The 17,047-nt window shown below is 37.9% G+C and overlaps 1 long non-coding RNA gene across 2 annotated transcripts in view; it reads right to left on the bottom strand.

Annotated features, from left to right (window-relative positions):
- LOC135207233 (uncharacterized) overlaps window positions 1-17,047 on the bottom strand; it is a 617,900-nt gene that overhangs the window by 388,235 nt on the left and 212,618 nt on the right. Inside the window, exon 3 of one of the 2 annotated variants that reach the window (XR_010312936.1) lies at window positions 89-121. The exons of the other annotated variant lie outside the window; for it this stretch is intronic. This is a non-coding gene — a long non-coding RNA (uncharacterized LOC135207233). The remainder of the gene's footprint in view (window positions 1-88; window positions 122-17,047) is intronic. 2 annotated transcript variants of the gene reach the window in all.

The following is a 17,047-nucleotide window of genomic DNA, read 5'->3' as shown; positions in this document are numbered from 1 at the left end:
CTTAGTGTCTAAATACAGATGCACATGGAAAAAGTGACTCTGAAAAAAAAGGCCAAATATTTAAAAATGTCTTGTGCGTCGAACTTACATTGAAGTCGATGAGCAGTCACAATGAACTCACCTGTAACCAGAAAAAAATACAGTATGAATAAAGGCGCGAATTGATTGACTGATTTGGGTTGATATTGGCAGAAAGGAAAATCCATTATGGCATCATGAAACAACATTGGAATTGCCTATGGCACTAAATCAAATTAGGTAAATAAACACCAAACACATAAATTCTTGGAAAAATACATTTCAATCCGGTCGTTGCACAACATTCCAACTATGTTCACTCCGCAGCCAAAATAAAAACGAATCGAAAAATGATCGCCAATCAACGATTCGGCCTCGACCCAATCACGGAGGACTGCATCACTCATGAGTGAGGCCCTCTCTTTCATTCGTCTCTTGTATTAGTGATGAATGATTCAAGCCAGCAATTGCGTCATTCATTCACCCCGAAAGCTTCAGGCCATAGTGATTCAGCAAACGGCTTCTTGCTCACATTTAATGCGAATCTAAGAACGTCATTAATGCCGGCTAGGACACACTCACATCCGAAGTCTAAAGAGATGTAGTACATCTTGCTCTTATCTGTTTATTGTTAAAACCATATGTAAAATTAAATAAAGGATATGGCGTGAACGACGTAAACAGATATAGGATAGAAAAGAGAGAGAGAGAGAGAGAGAGAGAGAGAGAGAGAGAGAGAGAGACTCGTACTTCTGTAGGATAGAGAGGCGGCCCTTTGCGCGGGCGGCGTCGGCCTCGAGTGATGTGGGTTGTCGAGTAATAGAAGCAAGGACTATAATGTGCCCGAGTATCAGGTAACCTGGAGGCAACCGACTCGACAGGACTGACAGCTACAAACTGCAACAAAACCTTACCTGCGTCGAGAGTGGTTGTCAGTCACTCTCACACAATATCTAAACTAAACGTTGACAGGTGGGGACGTTATGACCTATGAAAATGTCATTTTAATTCGAATAAGGAACAAACTTCTTTTTTTTTTATTTTCAGCCGAAAGGTGACTTGTGCGGTAGAGAAGGTCTCCATAAATGCAACTATCGGAAATGTCCCGTGATTGCTTATTGCTATTAGATTAAGACAAAATTTGCAGCGACTGTTATGGGGTGTCATTGAAAGCCTGGCATTACATCACGTATGCCAATCATTCGTTTGGGCTGACACTCACTGATAAGAACATCCAGTCAAAACATTCGAGGCCGACGATCAATCATCCTCAGGCGTTGGGAGGTCAAACAGAATGCCAGAGGTCCACCTGAGCTCCCAGGGTCCATGTCACCAAACTATCCATAGTTATAGTTGACCCCTAGAGCAGGGGTTTCCAACTTTTTCCTCCCCACGTACTCTTTCGGGTATTTGTAATGTTGGTCGTATGAGCAGTAGTAAGTATGAGTATTAATAAGACTACTTCAGATTAAGTTAGGAATATAATGTTTACAACTTATGCATGAGGGGAAAATCTTGTACGCGTCCAGAGTAAGCTGGAGGTCGGATCACGCCTTGTTATTTATAATCCTGGAGTGTAATAAGCCGCGTTTAGTCGGTCTGCAGATAGCTTGAGAACACTGTTGTTTGCGATTCCTTTAGTACTAAAGCATAAAAAATATTATTGTTGATATGATCCAACCGACAAAAGTGTCGACAACAATGTTTTCAATTCATATGCAGGCGGTTTAGATGTGCCTGAGGTTCACAGCTAGTCAGATCCTAAAACAAAACTGTAAAAACCTGAAATCATCACGATTAATTACGTTGGAATCTTCTTCAAGCAATTTTAAAAAATAACTGCATACCAAAATGAAAATGAAAAACTAAAAAAAAAAACCTTAAAAAGATCCGGACATAAATGAACCATCCTTTAATAAATGGAAAAAGACTAAGATTAACTGAAAGTATAACAAAGCATCAAACAGCGCTCATGATACTCAAGTTTCAACGTGAATTGTTAACAATATAACACAACACTTCTGTCGTGGAGGCTAGAAAAACTTTGTCTTGGATCGTCTCATTTCATCATTCAAATAAAAGTGAATTTAAGAACTGAATTATGTTTTTGAAGGGGGAATTCAAACTCCATTCTCCACTAACATAGACTAAATGGACTCTGCGAAGTACATCTTGAGAGAGAGAGAGAGAGAGAGAGAGAGAGAGAGAGAGAGAGAGAGACGTACAACTGCAAAAGAAATAAAAATCTAAGTTAAGGAAGGAAAGAATGTGAAAATATTATGCTTTGTTACCTCACATTGGATTGAGTACCTACTAAGAAAAAAATGCTGCTAACTTCCTCATTAGAAAATCATATATAAAGGCAAGGAGTTTGCACCAAATATGAAATCTTGAGGAATAAGAAGAAAAAATGAACATCAATCATGACAATGCATGCGGAGGCTTCACCTATAGTAACCTGTCACAGACCTCCAGATCGCGACCTGCAATACCTCCAAAAGTTACTTTCTACAATGATTGCTTGATTGTGTCTATTAGATCTGGCGTCACAACATCCGGGTAATTGACACCGAAATAAATAGAAAAAATTTAATTTTAAATAAATTTCATATAAAAATATCTATAAATATATGTATATAAAAATTTTGTTTATATATAAAAGTTCTTACATAGTTTCTACCAGAGGAAATGTTATTTGTAAATCAATAATAGAGTGCAAATAATAGATGGAGTTTTTACTGACAGCTTTGATGTGACTGACGAATCTGACATTTATATCCATCAGTAATGATAAGTCAACCCACTACACAGCTTCAAAGTCTATCAGTAATGGAAGACCACAAATGGAAAAGCTACGTTCCTGTGTGGGAATGCATCTTGGTCCCTTAACATAATCTAACCTAGAGCGCTGTACCCCACCTGGCAAACTTAACCTGTCGCAGAGCACCGCAAGTTATAGTAATACGGACATGCATCTTAACAGTCTTCTCTTAATCTATCCTGACATATGTTGCTCTTTCTTACCTGACCCGGCAAGAAATTTACAGACTTGTTTTAAACCTGCAAGCCTCTAAATAATACGTAAGTTCTATCCTGGTTATAGTCTGTCTAACAGTAAGAACGTTTCACAGAGTCATTACACAGGTGATTTGTAGCCAGTTCCCAAGAAGAAACAAAATTCATTTTTATTATAACACTACTAAAATATTACCTATTCAAACACAGGGACTTTAATAAAAAAAAAAAAAAAAAAAAAAAAAGCAGCCCCGCGTAAATGAAGCTAAAGGTCAGTGAAATTAACCATCTGCTAGCCATCGGAAAACAAAGTTAATTATGTTGTTAGCTGAGTCGTGAACATATGTGAAAACCATTCCTTATTAGGTAAAGCTAACTATCATAAATATGAAAAAGATGAGCAGATGGTAGACCTTATACTGAATAGGGCTTGAAGACTTCAAGACAATGCAATACGTTAGCATTTGATTACACCTCTCAAAATGGAACAAACTCTCATTTCATGACAAATTCAGAGATTGGCATTTGGTTTCACCTCTCAAAAGGAAACAAATTATATGGCTGAGACAATGCAGTTTACCACTTGGCTTCACCTCTCAAAATTAAAGAAACAGTCATTTCACGACTCCAGTTATTTATCACACTCGCATGACAATTTTACACACCAAGTTAGTTTGAGAAGCTGATTCTGCTACTTGAGGCTGTCTTTATAATTTGAAGTTGAACTTGGTGATTGCAGTTGCTGTTGACTGTCTAGCTGGACTTTGATATATTCATAAAATAACAAAACAAATGTTGATCTTTCCTAATCTTGCCAAGATGAGAACTTCCTCTTGTCTTCATTAAATTTTGGCAGTTTCATGGAATGCAATTACATCTCCACGTAATTAATGCACTTTATGCAGAAACGCCACATCCCTAACTCTGAAGTTATCATGAAATAACAATTTGTTCCATTCGATAAGTGAGGCCAAATGCTAACCTACTGCATAGTCTTCAATGAAATAACAGTGTGTTCTATTTTGAGAGGTAGATAACAATACAAGGGAGAGTTCACTGACACCTGAACTATTCATGGAAATGTGTTTTTTTTTTAACGACCGTGACAAACTTGAACCGTCCTAGTTACAGACGTTATAAGTTCCACATATACATTTTTCTGGCAATTTTAACGTCTCATTGAGGGTTCTACACAGATTTCATTTGAATTACACACACAAAAGCTTACTGTTAAAACTATTTAAATGAACACGATAAAAATGCCCTAGGAAAAGAAGAAACAGTTATTATTCAGTTATTTCTGAATAACAGATTATTTACATTTTTATAGGGTTTGTGGTTGTATACTCGATACTAAATGCAGCCTCTGTATTGTCTAGTTGTATACTTTTTATTGCTTTGGTAAAGACTGGATATCTTAATTCAGCTGTCCACTACAAAAGTACTAATCTGAACCGTGAGCGGTAATATAAGAGTTCGTAAGTTGCTGCAAATAACTGAACTATTCTTTGTATTGTCACAATACGAAAAACGACTCAGTACTGCTATGATTTCCACACAAATTAATGAAAGTTTCAGTCCCGATAATCTTAAAAGAATAAAAATCTACATGAATATCAAGTCACAAATGAATGTCAACCCTTTCCACAGACTGGTGGACTTCTCAGAAACAAAATCGTTATGAAATAGAAAAAATCTTATTAAACTGCTAATAACATGCGAGACTTTGCGAGCAATTCCAATCACTAAACTGCATCGAAGACAGAAAACGGTTATGAAAATGGATACAAGAAGGAAAATTATCTTAAGAAAATTTTCTTAAGAAAATACCAGAACCTTTTCAGAGAATTAATGAGGCCTCATTCAAAGAAAGAAAATAAACACCATGTACATCATACGTAACTATATATACTACAACATAGAGCAGAATGACAATAATACCTGGGCTAAAACGAATCAACTACAATACCATATGGCAGAGAAGAGGAAATGTAGAGAATAAAATCTCTCTCTCTCTCTCTCTCTCTCTCTCTCTCTCTCTCTCTCTCTCTCTCTCTCTCTCTCTCTCTCTCTCGTAATATCCAGCATCTTTTCACAGGCAGATGAGCTCGCTGAAAGGCGACAAATTAAAATTCTTATAACCTTCTTTGAGAGGCCAAGACGTAATCCCTTTTGGGGATTGGCGGGGGATTTTACAGGTGTTGGTGAGGCCATGTTATCAACAATGACAGTCAGGGTGAGTTGGAAAGAAGAGAAGAAAAGGAGGTGAGGTGGGGAGAAGACTATGTATGATTCCATTCTTGAGAGAGAGAGAGAGAGAGAGAGAGAGAGAGAGAGAGAGAGAGATTCTACCGCAGATCCATTATATATATATATATATATATATATATATATATATATATATATATATATATATATATATATATATATATATATATATATATATATATACACACACATATATACAAAGAAGTAAACAACACAAAATCACGTATGTAACAAAAAGATTTTTAGACGTACATCGGGATAGCGGACACGTTTTTCAATTGAAAGGGCAGTGTGGTTCAGTTGGTAACTCCCATGCCTTTCAGTTAGAAGACCTGGGTATGATCTCCATGTGAGTCAGAAATTTAATATATATATATATATATATATATATATATATATTATATATATATATATATATATATATATATATATATATATCGGCACCGTTTGACATTCAGGGTCTCTGTCAAAATCTTCCCCTCGAGTCTTTCCCGTATTTTGTCGTCCACAAATCTAGAATCTTTGATATATGAAATCGTCCCATCAAAGAAATTATCCAGGGAAACTGGGAATGATGACAGACTCCCATTTTTGTATAGCCTACTCCTACTACACAAAAGTGTAATGAGTTTAATTTCATTCTGTACAGGAAACCTGCTAATATTTCTGCTAATGCAAATCAATTCCATTTCTAAGAGGGTACCGTATATATCCGTAAATATATTGACGATGAAATAGGTATAGTTAGGAAAACAGGCAAGAAATTGAAATATTTTGCTTGTACATTAGACAATCTATCAAAAGCGGCATAAAACACGAAAACTTGGTTGTACTAACAAACAGATATTAATATCAAATATATCTCACAACTAATTCAGAACTTTAGATTGAGTGTTTGATTGATTTATGATTACCAAATTTGTTGAGGAGGCCGCCTCCCTAACAGAGGTACATAAATGCTATATAAGACAATCCTCCCCGAGAATCGTTGCAAAGATAAAATGTTCATCCCTGTTTCGTCCCCAAGACAGGAACTTAAGATTCCCAGGACTGGGACACTCGACCAGCAAATGTCTCACAGTCAAGGGCACAATACAGTCATTTCTCAATGGAGGATTTTCGTCTGACATTAAGAACCCTTGAGTGAGTCTTGTATGTCCAATTCTAAGCCTACACAGCATCGTTTACTGTCTCCTGGTTACATAGGGATATGGCCAAGGACACACTAATGACGTAAAACTGCGCATTTTTTTTATTCGTTGCAATATTTTCCCAAAGGGACTGCCAAAGCTTTTTATTTTTTGACCTACTTAAAGGATATACCTCCCAATATGGTAGTAGACATCTTCTTGGTTTTGGCAAGGTGACTGCTGACTTAGCATGGTGATCAGCTTACTTGTTCCCAACCACCCCAAAACAGGAAGGGACCCAGCCAAAATCCATTTCTACACTTCTCACTAAAAGCAAAATGTTAAAAGATTCTAACGACCAAAGAACACTTATAAAATCACAATATAAAGTAAAACATTCCATTATAAGTTAAAATTTCCTTTAAGGCCTTTCAACTTGCATGCAGTTCTACCGTAAAAACAGATGCAACACATGATAATCCACTTCTTTCTACAACAGGGAAGGCCACTCCAAAGTCGATGCCAGCAATTTACTTGGAGCCATCCATGAAAACTGCTAGTGATTTATCATATTACAAGGAACTAACCAAATGACTAGCTGATAAAATCGCTGTCCTGGGGATGTTTAATTCACGGGTTGTAAATTTTACTCCAAAAGCAAATGGTTGGGGTTGCTTGGGGTGATTTTCATAGACTTGCCAATGCCATTCATTTCTAATACAAGGAACCTCTGAAACCTGACCACCTCCTATCCAGCAGACGTTGATAATGCAGATTCAGAGGCATCTCACCAGCATCTATAAACATGCTCGCAATGGGCAATGATTTAAATGCTCCTACAGCTGATCATATTCCTCTATAATTGATTATATTAAGCATTTCCAGGCTATTAGGCTTTGCTGAGGTGTAGACTTCACCCCCCTATGTTAATTATGAAAAGACTAAAGCTTTGTAGTCTCAGCATCTGAGTTTGGTCTGCACCCCACGAAGTGTGGGACAGAACTTTCAATACATTTCATTGCTTTCAAGCATTTTGTGTTGATATACTTTAGCTGTGGAATCTAAGTCAGCTTGCTATCAAAATTCAACCCAAGAAATCTTGTTTCACCAACACATGGAATTCTCTGCCCATGTATGAACAGATCTGGATCAAGCTGGAATCCCCTTATATGGCAAAAGTGAATGATTACTGCTTTACTAGCTGAAAATGCAAAACCATTCATCTCAGCCTATTTATTATATAAACGATGCACAGCTGAAAGCAGCATTCAGCCATTGCCATCCTTGTTGCTGCAGAAGATACTGAAAGGTCATCAGCAAAAATGGTATAATTTACATCAGGGGGCATTATTTTGGATACCCCATTGACTGCTGAGGCAAACAAGGTTACGCTCATAACACTTCTTGTGGCACTCCTTCTTGGCTGAATACATCTGACATTGTTGCTCTAACCTGAACCTGAAATAACCTATTATTTTTAAAGCCTTAATAAAAAAATGGCAAACTGCCACTCAAGTTACATTCATCTAGGACCCTCAGAATGCCATATCTCCATGTATTATATGCCTTCTCAAGATCAAAGAAACTGATATGATGCTGTTTGTTAGCAAAAACTTCACAGATGGAAGATTCCATTCGGTCCAACATACCAGTTGTCGAGTCCATACTTCGGAAAACCACACTAAGCAGGCGACAGATATTTACCACACTTAACTCTCCCTGGTTTCACGAATGGCAGTAATTTTAACAATGCTTAGGGAAGATATGTCCTCAGAAAATTCTGTTAATAAGGCTTAGTATGAAAGATCTGGTATTTTCGGTGTAATGCTGGAAATCCTTCATTGAAATTAAAGGGAATATCCTTCATAACTAGTGGACTGGACAAACAAATTGGTTATCATTTTATCAGATGTTAATAACTGCTCGAGGTTGAGGTTGTCTATGATCGAGTGTGATTACAGAATTGAGTGCACTTATGTAAGTGCTTAAATGTAACTAAGTGTGTAGTTGCTTAAGCTCAAATCACACTGTTCAAGACGTGCACGACGACACAAGAGGGGAAAGTTATGTAGCTCCCTTTGTTTTCATTTAAAATGCCAGATTTTTCCCTTGTGAAAGGTATGCCTTGTTTTAGTTTATATTGTAAGTGTTGTCATAACAGTAGTGTTCTTTTGTATTTTTACCTGATGTAAGAACGAATTACCAAGAATTGTTGTGGTAATGTTACATGCGTTTCACCACATTGAACTTGCATGTGGTTGCAATTGTACCTCTGTCTGTAGGCTAAGATGTGCGATATTCTCCCATAAGTTTATGAATATGTCAGTTCTTGAGGTAAATGCTACCTATGCTATGCATGTAAAGCCAAGCTAACGGTGCAGTGTAAGTTAAGTTAGGCATGAGTACAGTATAGCCTAGGCTTGGGACTGCCTGCTTCTTGGCACAAGATTGCTGTCCTATATGAAATCTTGTATTACATGATACCAGTTGAGGATGGTATAAGAACCAGTAAATGAAGCAGTTCTAGAAGGAACAATTATGGAAGGAATACAACTAGGAATAACTATAAATATGAAGATTCACCCATCTCTGTCAAGTACCAGTTCCAGCTAAGAAGAGCCCTAGGAGATTATAACAGGCCTATGGGGTATACTTGTATTAGCCTATGCCAAGGTTTGAATTGTTATACATAGGCTAGTCTTGAGTTAATTGTCCTAAAATAAATGGTAGCCTCAAGATGTAAGTCAGGACAATTGACATATCAAAAAACAGTAGCAATAACATTATATCAAGGGTATGCTCAATCACTGAATATGTTGTATCCTCCAGTCAGATCTGCTTCATTACATTTACTTAAGGCTGATTCAAATTTTCTCATAGCAAAAGGCACATTGCATTGTTCATTCCTTGATGTATTAACAACAATTTCGACTTGTTCCATTAGCCTTCTTTGAGCTGAATAGGGTCTGTCAACATTTTTCTTTGCAACATTAGCAGAATGAATAGCAAACTCATTTGCTGCTAACTGGGTATCTGTTACTTCACTACCATTGATCTTGATCACTGGAAGTTGACAAGGAGTAAATTTGCCTGCTATTTTTCTAATTCTCTCTCAGACTAAAGTCATGGATGTTTTTGAATTTAGTGACAAGAGAATTGTCCAAGATTCCTTTCATGCCTTTTTAATTTCCTTGTGGAGAGGAGCCCTTACTTTTCGAAATTCAATACGGCAATATTAACATTATCGTCTGTGCTACCTGGTGAAAGCTGATCTCACAGTTCTATGAGTTTCCTGACATTTACGAGTCCACCAAGGAACTGGTCAGCAGATAAATATGCCTAAAGTCCTAGGTATTGATTGAAGACCAGCCAAAAATATAACTATATTGAAAAATCAAGAGCATCACCTATGGAGGAAAAGTCATCAGCTAAATCATCTCTTGAGCTGTGTTCCTGGAATGCTGTCCAATGTACTTTACCAATGTTCCATTAGGTAGCCTTGAAGATGTAGGATTTGAAGCTACATTCATTACTATGGAAAATGTTCGCTGGGAAATCTATCATTGGTCACTCTCCAATTAAAATTGACAAGTCTACATATAGCAGATAGGTCAATTGCAGACAATGTGCCTGTTTGAAAGTGAAAATGTGTACACTCCCCTATGTTGACGATTCCCATGTTTTCACTTTTTATGATGGAACACAAAGGGATGAGGTAGATGTTGGATAAGGAAGACTTCACTAGGTGGTAGATAAAGAGTGTGTACTGTATATTTTTTGCAAATGGATCTGCACACCTATCATTTGCAGTGTAGACTGGATACTAATAGGATTTTGCTGAGTGTCATTACGTCATCATAGCCATAAGTTTCTCTTTATATCACACACTTACGTCCTCTGCATGGGCTTTAAGCATAGCTTTCTGTTCATCCTTGTAAGATTCACAATTCTTATCTCTAACACTATGTCCTCCTTACAGTTTATGCAATTCAAGTGCCCTGAACAATCACCAAGCTTTGGGAGACAACATGTACCACAAAGCTTAGTTCTTGTACACACCTGGGATGAATGACCATAACCAACAGTTGAAACACTGAAGTGCTGGGGTTACAAGGTCTCTTCTGAAAATTCATATAAATCTTTGTGCAAAATTACACCTTTGGCACAGCTAAAACTGAAGTGAGGCTTGACTTCTTTGATCTTACCTTCTGGGGCAATCCTCCAGTCGTATATCATGGCTGTCTGTTCCATCTATTCACCATGGATTAAAAAACTGTTTTGTCCAAAGTGTGTAATTCTAGAATTGCTTATGCCTCCTATCTGATATTTCAAATACCTGAAGAATGATATTAAGCTACCCAGCTTTTTTTTAACTGTTACTATAAACCATTTTACTGGCTTGAAGGTCGTTGACACCGAGTTTTTACTTATTTCTTTGTTGTTAGTTTTTTTTGGATAATATACTGTCAGATTAGAAGGGGTCCTTTTTGTTAATAATTATTCTCTCTGGATTTATTATATTCAGAGGAGGCACCCAAAACTTGTTTATAATCTAGAAGGGTTATTCAAGACTGCCAAGACTAAAACGAGGCTGCCAATTTTAATCCAATTTTCTTAATTCCAAATTTGCTAAATTCCTCATTTTTTATTTCAAATATCATATCTAAAGGAAGAGACTTAATGAATGAGGTAAACTGAGCTTCTTCAGGCTTAATACTTGGGCAAATAAATGGTTCTAGAGTTTCCACCAACTGATTGGCCCTTTCAGCAGATTCTGAAGTACAGGCTGGTATCATATCTTGAGATCCAAGGTCATCAACATTGGAGAATTCTCTATTTCCAATAAGGTTGTATTAGTCATCATCTGTGGTAAAAAGGATATCCTCCATTCAAAGTGAGAAAGAAAAATATATAGATAAGCCTGAAAATCTAAAAGATATCACAGTCTTTCACGGAGCTGATTCCCAACTGTACATTGCCAACCCTACCCCAGAGGAGGCGACACAACACAATTGTGGTGGCTCAAGTGTAAGTAAAAAACCTGCTTGTTGGGACTAAGAGTATCACAAGAATACAATCGTCCCCACTCTAATCTTATCATACAGGCAAACCGGACAGAATGCTATGTCCTATCCCCGCAACCAGGCCACCCCAGGATCCATAGCCCAGTTCTGCCGAATAGTTATGCCCTTGAGTAATCAATCTGATACTCCTATAGTCCAAAGATTATTGGGTAGTTGATGATCTTACCACAGTTCCTACTATTAGCATCAGATACAAATCTATTTATCGGGTCAAATAAATTTGACCACAAGTGGAAAATTCCACAAGACTTATTCCATAATGGCCCTTTGACTCGAATCTTAGAACGAACTACAGGGGTTTATGAGCACCCCTCACCACGTCAAGGTAGTCCCAAGTCGAGGGCGAGCTTTACTTGGAATGTCACAGATACGTCAACAACATAATATGCCTGTGGCCTCTGGATTAGGACCCTTTAGAGAGGTTTTAGAATTTTCTAATGATCTGGTTCCATCCGTAAAATTGAAACAATAGAACAAAATAAACCCCTACCATTTCTCGACACTGTTGTTATGAGAACCGATAACGGTTTTAAATTCAAATTATTTCACAAACCAAAAGCAGTGAATGCTTTTTATTTGTTATTTCTCAGCCATCACCCTAAGGCACAACGACCACTCTTCTCTGGGATGTTTTTGCGAGCATGCAGAATCTGTGACCCTGAATTTTACAGGAGGAAATTCAAACTTTTATGAAATTGCAGGAGAACTATGTTACCCATTAAACTTTATAGATAGTTGCCTCCAAAAAGCCAAGAAAACATTTTATAGTAATGAAAGGTCAAGTATTTGGAAATTGAAAATATTGTAGTTTTGCTATACCGAAATGAATTTTTATCGATTGTAAGTGGCCTAAAATGTCTGAAAGTAAATGTTTTTATTAATCATTTTTAGTAATCATGCATCCATCAAGAAGTCATTGCTTTGCAATAAACCAGTAATGCCAACAGGAGGAGTGTACAAAATTAATTGCTCTAGTTGTAATTTACCTTACATTGGACGATCTGGTAAGGAACTAAGCAAGAGAGTCACACAGTATACCTACAAAGTACGCTTTGCAAACAGTTCAAGTGCCACCTTTGGTTACGTTATAGAGATTTTGAACAACACATGGACTGGAATTCTGCTGGAGTACTTTTTAAAAGTTCATCAATGCATGAGAGATTATAGGTAGATGGATGCCTCAATAATTCTTTTAGTAACATGAACTGGAGCGATGGTCTTTTTAAGAAGCATGAATTGTCGAAAAGTTATAGTCTTAATGATTCACAAGAAAAACAAGTTGTTAGATATTTCATAAACAACATTTTGTACTGTGATTTGTATAATGATTCCATATTTCCACTGTGTGTGTTTTTGTTTTGGAGAAGGTTTTTTGCATATTTAAGTAGCCTGTTAACGCGTTTCTATTGTTATCTCTGGCCACATTCTTGTGATGGTTGTTTTCTTTAAACTGTTTGGTACCGTGAAGATGATTTTTGAATAAAAGTCGAATGTCTTGGTCACTCATTGTGTGTATGTATGAGGATCATACATACACACAAACATACATTTAGATAATATGTAACACAAACATACATATAGATAATATAGAACTGTATGTATATATTAGAGAGAGAGAGAGAGAGAGAGAGAGAGAGAGAGAGAGAGAGAGAGAGAGTCATGATGCATTCCACTATGAAATCATCATTGATACTCATAATCCTTTGAGGGACACCATACTGCGTACGGTTGAGAAAATTAAATCCTGGCAATTGGAGAAAGTGAACAAATCCTGATCCTTGATGGTCCATCTCCCAAAAGTTAGGTAAAAGAGAGGCGCCCGAATCCTTCTGATATCCCTCAGGCAAACAATCATTGATCCCACCCAGTGTAACTCCTCTCTTTCTACCTGCTTCTCTCCAAGGGGAGCCCACACTTCCTTCCATCCGCTGAAGAAGAAGAAGACCTGGCAAGAAAACACCCGCCTTTATCCCTGACATGCTACCGAAACGAGCAGCCGCTTGCACTACATGAACGCGTCACGATGCTTACGAGATGAAAAAGACTCGGTGTCTGCTCAAGGACCAACTCTAGCCACTAATGACCCACTGAAGAAACAAGGGAGTAGTACTAAGGCCATCCCACTAAAAACACTGTTTTTTGCAGCTTTTCGTTTTGGTTTGCGTCATCGCAATCCTTCTATGGCCGCGAGACGCTGATCTCGCGACGCCTGTGTCATCCCAAATCGTCAACCCACCGCATGTGTTGCGAGAATACCGTCGACAGAGATTTTTGGATGAGGACCTTGGACGTTATACAGGGTGTCCATAAAGTCCCAGTACCATTACAAGCAATAAATACTTGTAATGGTACTGGGACTCTATGGACACCCTCTATACTGGTATTGTTTGGGTAAGTCAGGCTACACTGGTACAAGAGGACTGTGTATGAATAACGCTCATAATGAATGCCATACATAAAATGCCTTTTAAAAAACGAGAGACAAATTACATGATTGAAGAAATTTAGAGCAAAGCATTGTCTGCTTCGCCATTGAATTCACCACTTTCTATGGGACTGCAAAGCAAAGCGTTTCCAGCGAGCCCGAAAGAAAGCGGATGGCATGCTATAATCAAAATCGATATAACGACCATAGTCTCTTCTACAGAATGATAAGAGGACAAAAATCCTTCAGACTGGAAGATGAGATTGGTCACTGATTTAAAATAACGCGTCGAAAATCCTTATCTAACCACACCTAGTGATCCCCTTGCAAATTTCAGACACAGTTCTACATACTTAGCAAAAATATGAATACTACATACCTCTCCACCTCTCTACTTCACTGCTTTCTAAAGCTAAATTAACAATCCCTTTACTAATCTTTCACTTTCCCAAAAGTTCATCTCAAAACACTCTCCGTTCAGTGGCATGGAATGCAATGGAATATCTGAAATTTTGGCCAAAGACCAAGCGATGCGACCTATGAGGTCATCCAGCGCTGAAAAGAAATTGAGAGTAAAAGGTTTGAAAGATGTAACAGGAGGAAAACATCGTAGGTGCACTATGAAACGATTGTTAACAGAGGGTTGAAAGTAAGATGGAAGAAAGAGAATATGAAAGGAGGTACAGTAAGAGGAATGAAAGGGGTTGCAGCTAGGGGCCGAAAGGATGCTGCAAAGAACTTGGAAGTGATTCCTACAGTACGCCGCACGAGGTGCATTGTGGGTACCAACCCCCTACGGTACTCTTCAGTGACTAACAGTGGCAATATTCTTTTTTACAAACCTACCGTCCTCTTTCTGTTTCTCGTACCGAGCGGTACAAATGCAGTGGACATCACCGAAGCTCGGACTCCCCTGACGAAGTCACAAGTCACATATAAACAACTCAAACAGATCCCAGGCATTCATCGTTCTCTCTCTCGTTTTTAATGCTTCAGTTGTCTTGCTAAATATATGAACAAGCTATAACATATTTTTATACACCTAAGATCTCATCCCCCTACATGACCGCTAAAGTGCGACTTACAGAAATAAAAAAATGATGAGTTAAAAAAACACCGCGAACGAAATACGACAGAAAAGCTGCACCAGCACTAAATACCGCAGCCAAGAAATATCCACGCCCTCCACCATCTCCACGGCCTCCCTCCGCCGCTCCTTTGGTGAATCTGAGCTAAATCCAGGGGGATAATCTGACGGCAGCGGCGGTGGTGGTGGTTGTCTTCCAAATGTCGCCAGACTTACGCGCTACAGGAGGGGGAGGAGGAGGACGACCCACGACACACACAACAGCGGTTCCTCAGTGTCAGGTGATACTCTTGCAACTCTCCACCTCCGACCCCACAAGGAGAGAGGAGAGAGAGAGAGAGAGAGAGAGAGAAAGGACAACACCAGGGAGGGGAGGCGACGAGTTAAGACTCTCATATTTAAAGGAGATAATGCACTTTGAAGTCTTTTTATTTCCCAGTAAAAGATAAGAGAAAATACAACACTAAAAGAGACGGCAGGACAGAAAATAATGATATGACAAAGTTGTTGCCCAACAGCGTATTAACAGATTAGCACTGAATGTCACAACCTCTCTGGCACAGTCAAATGACGAATCTGTCAGAAAAGAATGCATTAGATGCAATGCTTACAAAATTAGCATTTTATTCTCAGTAATACAGATAAACATTATTTTACACTACGGGAAAAAACACCTTAAGTATGCTCAATATATATGGAACAGAAATAGGGAAGTATATGTATATAAATACAAACATACATACATATGTGTGTGTGTGTGTAACGGTGATTGCTCAAAATCTGGATTATTTTCCAACGCAGTTTACGTAACAGTGAAAAACCGCTGCGACTGTGTTGTGTCACGGTGGAAGTGAGCAAAGAAGGGGATTCAACATAATCCTGTCTTAAGTACTGCTAAGCAATGAGTGAATTAACGGGACTTATAACGACGTCACCGCATAAATTGGATCTTGAGGAATTTCGCACAATGCTTTTCAAAGCTTTTGCTTAACAATATACCCCTCTTGGCCTTGATATATCTAGCAGGCGATGAAAGCAACACTATAATATGTGTGTATATATATATATATATATATATATATATATATATATATATATATATATGGACACATATTATAGTGTTGCTTTCATCGCCTGCTAGAGATATATATATATATATATATATATATATATATAAAACACAGCAGACCTCTTGATGTGAGGATATGCCCCCAAATGACATATCCTCATTCCTGACCTTGCAACAACGAGGGGAGGAATAAAATACTATGCTTTGGGTTTTGAATGTAAGTGTCTGCGGTACAAAAGAGAATATATGTATGACAGTTAATTTGTTGAAGAAGAGGAAACAAAAGATGGAACGCTAGTGTGTGCAGAAATGAGGACAATGAGCGGTCGTGCTGGGGGACAGCACTTGTATTGTGTGAAAGACTCTCTGGGGACTGGTGTATTTGGTCCAAAAAAGATCAAGATGAGTGAAAGAAATTTTGGGGGAATCCAGAACTTTCCAAAAACTTTCTTTCACTCACCAACATGCTTTTTGCACGATCAAGGGAGGTTCATATACAACTCGGCTGTTCAGGTATGGATGTGGAAGTGATCCTTACACTTCCTTTCTCCAATCACTCCAGGTTGGCAAAGCTTCATATATATATATATATATATATATATATATATATATATATATATATATATATATATATATATATATATATATATATAAGTGGATGTATGTATGTGTGCCACATACACTTTGACATGCATTAGACAATTTGAACCAAACTTGGTATACATATAACTTAGCATCTGGGAAAGAATACTGTAGGGGGTTGTGGGTAGGGGCTGGCATATATAAAAAAAAACGAAAGAAACAGATACTAGTGGTCATTGGGATGAAGAGAGACACTCCCGATGCCCTTCAAGTCCAAGTTTAGCCCCGACAGGAATGGGGGTGAGAAGGGGTAGAAAATATAGAGAGAGAGAGAGAGAGAGAGAGAGAGAGAGAGAGAGAGAGAGAGAG

The sequence above is a fragment of the Macrobrachium nipponense genome, chromosome 32, assembly GCF_015104395.2.
Source record: "Macrobrachium nipponense isolate FS-2020 chromosome 32, ASM1510439v2, whole genome shotgun sequence".
In the NCBI taxonomy this organism is placed as follows: domain Eukaryota; kingdom Metazoa; phylum Arthropoda; class Malacostraca; order Decapoda; family Palaemonidae; genus Macrobrachium; species Macrobrachium nipponense.
Note: the sequence above shows the minus strand (reverse complement) of the source record. Positions and strands in the feature narration are given on the sequence as shown.